Source organism: Watersipora subatra, unplaced genomic scaffold (assembly GCF_963576615.1).
Source record: "Watersipora subatra unplaced genomic scaffold, tzWatSuba1.1 SCAFFOLD_26, whole genome shotgun sequence".
Taxonomy (NCBI): domain Eukaryota; kingdom Metazoa; phylum Bryozoa; class Gymnolaemata; order Cheilostomatida; family Watersiporidae; genus Watersipora; species Watersipora subatra.
In genome coordinates this window covers 807762-816570 of record NW_027045215.1, presented here as the reverse complement: position 1 = coordinate 816570, position 8809 = coordinate 807762, and positions in this window count along the sequence as shown.

Here is an 8809-nt window from a genome sequence, read left to right as displayed (position 1 = left end):
GAACGAAACCAGGTCCTAAGCAGCTTAGGTAACCTCCTGTTATAGCTAGTATATGTTAGATCAGCTGTTATAGCTAGTATATGTTAGATCAGCTGTTAACAGTTAATCAGCTAGCTCTTAACAAGTTATAAAGTTCAGTCCATACAGTGCTATGGCTTCGGTGTAATAATCTGTCATTTAGATAGTAATTGGTATGAGTTTGATAATCTTAACGTGTAGCTAGCTTTGCAACCAGCTAATTCGTAACCGGACAGCAGTTACCAGGATAGCAAATACAAATGAAATAAACTGTTATGTGAGTTCTGTTTTCAGGCAGCAAGAAGCAGCAGTCGGAGGAGCAGGTGCGCAAAGTTAAAATGGAGTTTGAGAAACGGCTGGATACCATGCAACAGGAGCTCAATAAGGTAAATACTGCCAAAAAGGAGCACGCCAAAATGATGAAGAACCAAGTTGTCTACGACCGGCGCATCAGGGACCATAGTACTGAACTGAATGTGATGAAGAAGATAAAGGTAGGCTTGCTGACCGATACAAAAGCTGTGTTAGTTAATCCTACAAAGAGAGAAATCACCGCTATATTTATACCTGTGTTAGTTAATCCTACACAGAGAGATATCACCACTATATTTATATGTGTTAGTTAATCCTACACACAGAGATATCACCACTATATTTATATCTGTGTTAGTTAATCCTACACACAGATATCACCACTATATTTATATGTGTTAGTTAATCCTACACAGAGAGACATCACCACTATATTTATATATGTGCTAGTAAATCCTACACACAGAGATATCACCACTATATTTATATCTGTGTTAGTTAATCCTACACACAGATATCACTACTATATTTATATGTGTTAGTTAATCCTACACAGAGATATCACCACTATATTTATATGTGCTAGTTAATCCTACACAGAGAGATATCACCACTATATTTATATGTGCTAGTTAATCCTACACAGAGATATCACCACTATATTTATATGTGTTAGTTAATCCTACAAAGAGAGAAATCACCGCTATATTTATACCTGTGTTAGTTAATCCTACACAGAGATATCACCATTATATTTATATGTGTTAGTTAATCCTACACAGAGAGATATCACCACTATATTTATATGTGCTAGTTAATCCTACACAGAGAGACATCACCACTATATTTATATGTGCTAGTTAATCCTACACAGAGATATCACCACTATATTTATATGTGTTAGTTAATCCTACACAGAGAGATATCACCACTATATTTATATGTGCTAGTTAATCCTACACAGAGATATCACCACTATATTTATATGTATTAGTTAATCCTACACAGAGATATATCACCACTATATTTATATGTGTTAGTCAATCCTACACAGAGATATCACCACTATATTTATATGTGCTAGTTAATCCTACACAGAGATATCACCACTATATTTATATGTGCTAGTTAATCCTACACAAAGAGATATCACCACTATATTTATTTATGTCTTACTTAATCCTACACAGAGAGACATCACTACTATATTTATATCTGTGTTAGTCAGGGAAAAGTTTGAATGGGAAATAATTGTTTGGCGTATGAGTTTTTTGGGATCTTCGTAATGTGTTGTGTTGACTATTACACCACCACATGATCTTGGTTTTGGAGATCTCGACAACTATGGTGATGCTATTGCAGGTGCGACTGATGGCACAAATGAAGACGGAATCAGAGAAGAATAAGATTAGTGACCAACGAAAGAATAAGGAGCTGCTACAGCTGAAAAAAGAGAAGCGGCAACGAGACAATCAGGTGCGCATGTTGGAGTTGCAAAACAGACAGAAAGATGCCATACTCAAGGTTGGTCTTTAACAACACTCAAATGTTGGTCTCTAAGTTTTCAAAGAGTGCCTTCATTAATTACAGGACGAATATAACAGTCTACTGATGTTTTAATTAATTCTGTCGTAAAAAGTAGGTGGCTTGGGATAGCCATCGACATTTCATGTATCCTTGACATATAAATCATTTTTATTTTATCCTAGCCTTTGCATAAGTCAGCGTATTGCGTTGCCAGCGCAAGCACGAAGAGGTCAGTCAGTTGAGGAAAAGACAAAGAGACTCGTCCGCCTCTTCCAGGGTGATGGCCAAAAATAGGGCAAACCTCTCCCATGAAAATTCATCTGGCAAGACTTCATCATCTTCTGCTTCTAGGCACAAGTCAGCAGCTCTTCTCTTCTCTCCCAAGGTAACTGTTTGCATCGTCTTTTTTAACCTCTTTGTCCCAATCAATCTGCCAAATTTGCTTCAGAATGATTTTCATTTCTGGACAGTATTCTGGTAGCGAATGTTAGTTACTGAAGAACAACTTATAGCTGGGCCATAGCACTAACTGGGTCGTAACTTATAGCTGAGATAAAACTAGACAATGTTAAATGAGCAATTGCAGAGTAGATAACTGCTTGTTGCTCAGACGGCGATTTACTATTTGCCTTTTGTTGATACGTCTAGCACATGTTATCTCATGTTATCTCATGTCACCTCATGTTATCTCACGGCACCTCATGTTATCTCATGTCACCTCATGTTATCTCATGGCACCTCATGTTATCTCATGTCACCTCTTATATCAAAGTTTCTCACAGCCTGTTGTTATAATCTCAACTTACTAGTGACTTTTTCTACTGATTACAGCTAAACCTAAAGTAATATAAAATAATCTGCCACTTAAATTGGAAGAGTATTTTTTTTGTGTATGGCATGTTTCTTATATATACACATATTATGTTGTTTTGTCCTCTGTGCTAATGGACACTACGTTTTACTCGATTACTCTAACTCAGGTGGCGAAAAGCAAGTGGGACAAGCTTGAGCGGTACATTACATCCGTTGTTGTGCGGAAACAGACAATTGCCAACATGGAAGCTGAGATGGATCTTCACATTAACAAGCGAGAACAGCTCAGCAAGAAGATAGATGCGTACAGTAAAAGGCTGGACACTGCCATTAGGAGAAATGAGGTCGGACACATGTATAGTCATTACTCTTAGGCTCTTAAAATGGGCAAATTTCTTAGCTGACATATGGCATAAACATCTGCTGCGACTACACAGATCGAGACTACTGAATAACTAGTTATGTTTTACAAGTATCAACCTAGGTCAAGTAAAGATCAAAACATCTATTGGATGTTGTCATTACCCTTATTGGAACATGATTGTATTAACACTATATATATGTGTATATATATATATATATATATATATATATATATATATATATATATATATATATATATATATAGTAGATATGGGTAAACCATAGTTTATCATTGCACTAATGTTTGTACAGCTATTTACACTTGTGTTTTCTTAAAAAAAGATCCATCAACTTATAATCTAAAATCGTCCAACTACAACTTGAACTCAGGCTGATGAATTGTATCAAACTGCAAGTAAAACTTAGGTCTTTAAAATATTTAATCTAACATATCCTGAAATTTTATGCAAGCAGTTCCAATTTACACCAGTGTTCATCACATATCTTTTACAGCAAGTAACAGCCTTTTTCATATATAAATACTTGTTGGTCATCGTTGTCACTAGTTCAAAGCAACTTTCAAAAAAAATCGGTTTACTGTGAAAATGAACAAATTGGTGTCATGATTATGTTAATCAGGGATCAACACTTTTAACCAATCACAAATACATCAGTTTCTTCTATTACTACACAGCCATCAGGGGTGTGTGGTGTTTTTGCAAATAATAATTTTGCCAGCGTAAATAGCCAATGCCTTATTCCTTGTGTTTCTCTAATGTTTTCTGTTCTGTTGAACAGAAAACTCTCTACAGACTCTTATTTGATAATTGCTGGCATAATCATTACATTGCATAGAGTAATCAGTAATGTCACGGTTACACTATATTGCGCTGAAATTTTGTTGATGATATGTTCAACTCATCTTCATAGCTGCTAAAGTCTGGTTTCCATATCGATTGCGAGACTCCGGCGGTAACTTGCGCAGCAAAACGCTTGCTACGTTAGGATCGGCAGCTTCTGTTCACATCTAAAGCTGCATTGCTAAACATAATCGCAGCTTCACATAAAATGTTCGCTCGCCACGCCATTTTGATAATGGTGACCTTTACCTGTACAGTGCATTTCAGGAAGGTTTTGCTTGCGGCTATTTGCGAAATTTGAACAGCGCTAAACTCTTGTGTTAACTGCCGGCAACTACCGGTGGTACTCGGCGGTACCCGGCGTGTAGGCTCACATTTCACCGCCATAGCCTGCGGTGCTGTTGCCGGTGCTTTGCGGCATATATGAGAACCACGCTCAAGGTAGTCGTTGTGTAACTCCTATTCATTTGCAGACGACTGTCGCCATGAACCTAGAAGATCAGCTGGAGACGATGAGCACCAATATGACATACATTCAGAGTAACGTGTCTGAGTGCCAAAACAATATCATGCAGATGGAAGAGGAGGCGAAGGTTTGTTCATTTGCTTTTGTTATGCGTCTGCTTAGGCTTGTAGTGGCTACTGCTAGCATTTACTAACTTTGCATTGTTTCCTGTCTAAGCATTTACTAACCTCGCATTGCTTCCTGTCTAAGCATTTACTAACCTCGCATTGCTTCCTGTCTAAGCATTTACTAACCTCGCATTACTTCTTGTCTAAGCATTTACTAACCTCGCATTGCTTCCTGTCTAAGCATTTACTAACCTCGCATTGCTTCCTGTCTAAGCATTTACTAACCTCGCATTGCTTCCTGTCTAAGCATTTACTAACCTTGCATTGCTTCCTGTCTAAGCATTTACTAATCTCGCATTGCTTTCTGTCTAAGCATTTACTAACCTCGCATTGCTTCCTGTCTAAGCATTTACTAATCTCACATTGCTTCCTGTCTAAGCATTTACTAACCTCGCATTGCTTCCTGTCTAAGCATTTAGTAATCTCGCATTGCTTCCTGTCTAAGCATTTACTAACCTTGCATTGCTTCCTGTCTAAGCATTTAGTAATCTCGCATTGCTTCCTGTCTAAGCATTTACCTAATATATTTCATCAGTGTGTTGTATGTTTAGTAATTATTCATTGCTTTATTTATCCTTTTTAATGTTACAGCGGGCTTAGCTAACAATTCCCATTTATCGGCCCGTTCCCATAGATGGCTATACTCGAATTTACGTAAGCGCATGTAAATCAGTAAAGTTATCTTCTACAGTCATGCAGCAACATTTGATTTTGTTAATTCAGAATCTATAATCTTTCACCTTTATTTGACATCCACAATGAGTTCATCTCCTATCGACTGGAAACATTTTCTCAATAATTCACTAGAAGCAGTTCATGTTATGTTTAAAACGCTACCCCTCTAACAACCTCTAAACCTCATCGTACGACTTGCATGCCCTTTCATATCTATCTTGTCTCTCATATAAAATATTATTATAAGCCAAGATAATCTTTTAACCTGTCGTTATTCACTAGAAGAAATGACACTTTTATTCCTATATCAATAATTTTATTATGGCTCAAATTCTTCTCATAGATTCAAGAAACAGTTAACATGTTATATATTCTTATAGAATGAACCCCTGCTGTTTTTTTCTTGAGTCCTTTTTCATTAGTTTTTATCAGGTTATATTACGACAAAACAAGTTACATTTACATATTGCGATAGCTTTTTGGTTTGAGCATCAAATTTGGTCATTGCTTTTGCAATCACAACGCAACTCGAAGAACTGGTTGTTATATTGCTTGTAATGATGTCTCTGAACCATATTACAAAATGTGCTCATTACACATACTACCTTACTTGTTAGGATGAGACTAGTTTGACAAAAGCTTTGGATGTCTCCTCTGTTGATGAAAGCAAGTATCTGTTGGAGCACCTTCTCTCACTCGCTCTCACTCAGGGCTTTGCTTGTACTCAGAAAGAATCTCAATTCAAGGAGTTGACTGCTCGCTACGATAAAATGCAGATGGATTCTAGGTTACGGGATCAGCTTTTAGACCAGGTTTTGCAGGATTCCGGGATAACTATACAGTCGCAACAAGAATGTAAGCCGGCCAAATATTCTAAACACTCTACGTTTACTACCATAGTGTTAAGGATTATCAAAGAGAATGTGAAATGTCTTGCAGATGGTTGTAGTTATAAGCTGTGTTACCTTCTCTTGTGTTAAGGTCTACCTGTAGTTATAAGCTGTGGTACCTTCTCTTGTGTTAAGATCTACCTGTAGTTATAAGCTGTGTTACCTTCTCTTGTGTTAAAATCTACCTGTAGTTATAAGCTGTGGTTCACCTTCTCTTGTGTTAAGATCTACCTGTAGTTATAAGCTGTGGTACCTTCTCTTGTGTTAAGATCTTCTCTTGTGTTAAGGTTAATGTGATTGTTTCTATTTGCATCAGTTTACTGGACATTGAATCTTTTTCGAAATTTTTTTAAAGCACTAGTGCAATAAAATGATTATTAAAATACATGACTACGGACATTGCATTAATTCATGTTTGTGAATGCAAGTAAAATTTTATAGGGTGAGCTCCAGCAAATCTATCTATGACAGCTACAAGTTCACATACACAGTAAATAGTATTTATAGTAAATAGCTACTATCAGTTTTAGTAGCTTTTAGCTCTCTGTATGACAGGCCTTAACTCACTCTGTATGACAGGCCTTAACTCACTCTGTATGACAGGCCTTAACTCACTCTGTATGACCGGCCTTAACTTACTCTGTATGACAGGCTTTAACTTACTCTGTATGACAGGCTTTAACTTACTCTGTATGACAGCCCTTAACTTGCTCCGTATGGCAGGCCTTAACTTACTCCGTATGACAGGCTTTACCTTACTCTGTATGACAGGCCTTAACTTACTCTGTATAAAAGGCCTTAACTTGCTCCGTATGACAGGCTTTAACTTGCTCTGTATGACAGGCTTTAACTTACTCTGTATGACAGCCCTTAACTTGCTCCGTATGGCAGGCCTTAACTTACTCCGTATGACAGGCTTTAACTTACTCTGTATGAAAGGCCTTAACTTACTCTGTATGACAAGCTTTAACTTGCTCCGTATGACAAGCTTTAACTTACTCTGTATGACAGGCCTTAACTCACTCTGTATGACAGCCCTTAACTTGCTCCGTATGACAGGCTTTAACTTACTCTGTATGACAGCCCTTAACTTACCCTGTATGACAGGCCTTAACTTACTCTGTATGACAGGCCTTAACTTGCTCCGTATGACCGGCCTTGACCTACTTTTTCTGCCTGCAGAGATCTAGAACGGTATAGCTGTGGCACTAGTGGTGATAGTTCTGTGCAAACACTTCCTACTGAAATGGATAACAATTCCGTTTCTTCAATACCTCAGGTAATACTGACCTTTATTGATTTATTGAACAGGCATTTATTATTAATTTCAATAACTCTGCACGCATTGTTCAATCATTGTTAAGTGTCAGTAAGATGCGAATGGATATTTGAATAAATTACAAAGACAATTTGAATCAATGTCGTTGTTTATTTGGCAAAACACAGTTTTGTTAACCTAATAATTATATTACATGTTTTATATAGAATGCTTTTAAGTTGTTGTTTTGTTAAGGCAGAAAAAAACTAGCTGGATTCTGTAAAGTCTGACCTTTTTTAACCAATCAATTTATTCTCTCTCAAAACCAACAGTAAAATTTATACAACAAAATTTCCTTAAAAACGCTAATAATAACAACTATTGATAATAAATAATCTAACAAGAATGTCATGGCCTTCGCCTGGTAAAGGCTAATTCGCACTCGTCCATTTATTTGTCAATGTGACGTGTTATTTTGTGTGTCTAGCCACAACAGCCTCAACTCTTACACATTTTGACACATTTTTTAAATGTAAGTCAGTGGCTGTCATTTGTTGCTTTTCTTCTTAACGCCGCAAAAAACGTAGCGTTCATGTATCTTTTGTAATTAACTTGAAACTTTCAGAGCTACAAACTATTTGATACATTTTACATGATTAACTTATGTTTTAGCTCTGTCACAACTGCTAGTTACATTTTTCTTCGTCAAATAGTATTTGAACATTGTGCTTGACCAACTTATGTAAACTTTGTTGAACGCAAATAATATTGAAAGTTAGCCTATCTATAAATTATTTATCTGTAATTTTTAAAAAAGAATTGAATTCTATGTTAGAGTATTAAATGAGGTGTCTCTAGACTATTGTTCACTTGGGGGCAAAATCTGAGTTTTTCAGAAGTATTAAAGACCACCAACTAAGGTGAAATCTACAGTTTGTTAACAGTAATGGTATACAACTTGTTAAGTGAGTTATTGCCATAATAAGTCTATGCCATAATAAGCTAAGGCGGGTAAGGTATATCATGTAACAATTAATTCGATAATGTTTTGCTAGACTAACACAAGGAAGAGCAGCTCGCTAGAAGCAGTAAGCGTAGTGTGCAAGTCTAGATTACTTTCATTGATCGCTTACTAGCATCATATTTTGACATATATAACAGCTGCTATATCATATATAACAGCTACTATAACATATATAACAGCTGCTATAACATATATAACAACTGCTATAACATATATAACAACTGCTATAACATATATGACAGCTGCTTTCAGTTAATTTCTTTTGCCGCCTTGATCAGTTGATCACCCTTGGTTGATGCAACCGTTTAAAGGTGAAGGCCAAGATTACCCATATAGATACTATTCTACCCAGTATCTATACTAGGTAGAATAGCACCCATATAGATACCGGTACAATTCTACCCATATACGTATAGATACCGGTACTATTCTACCC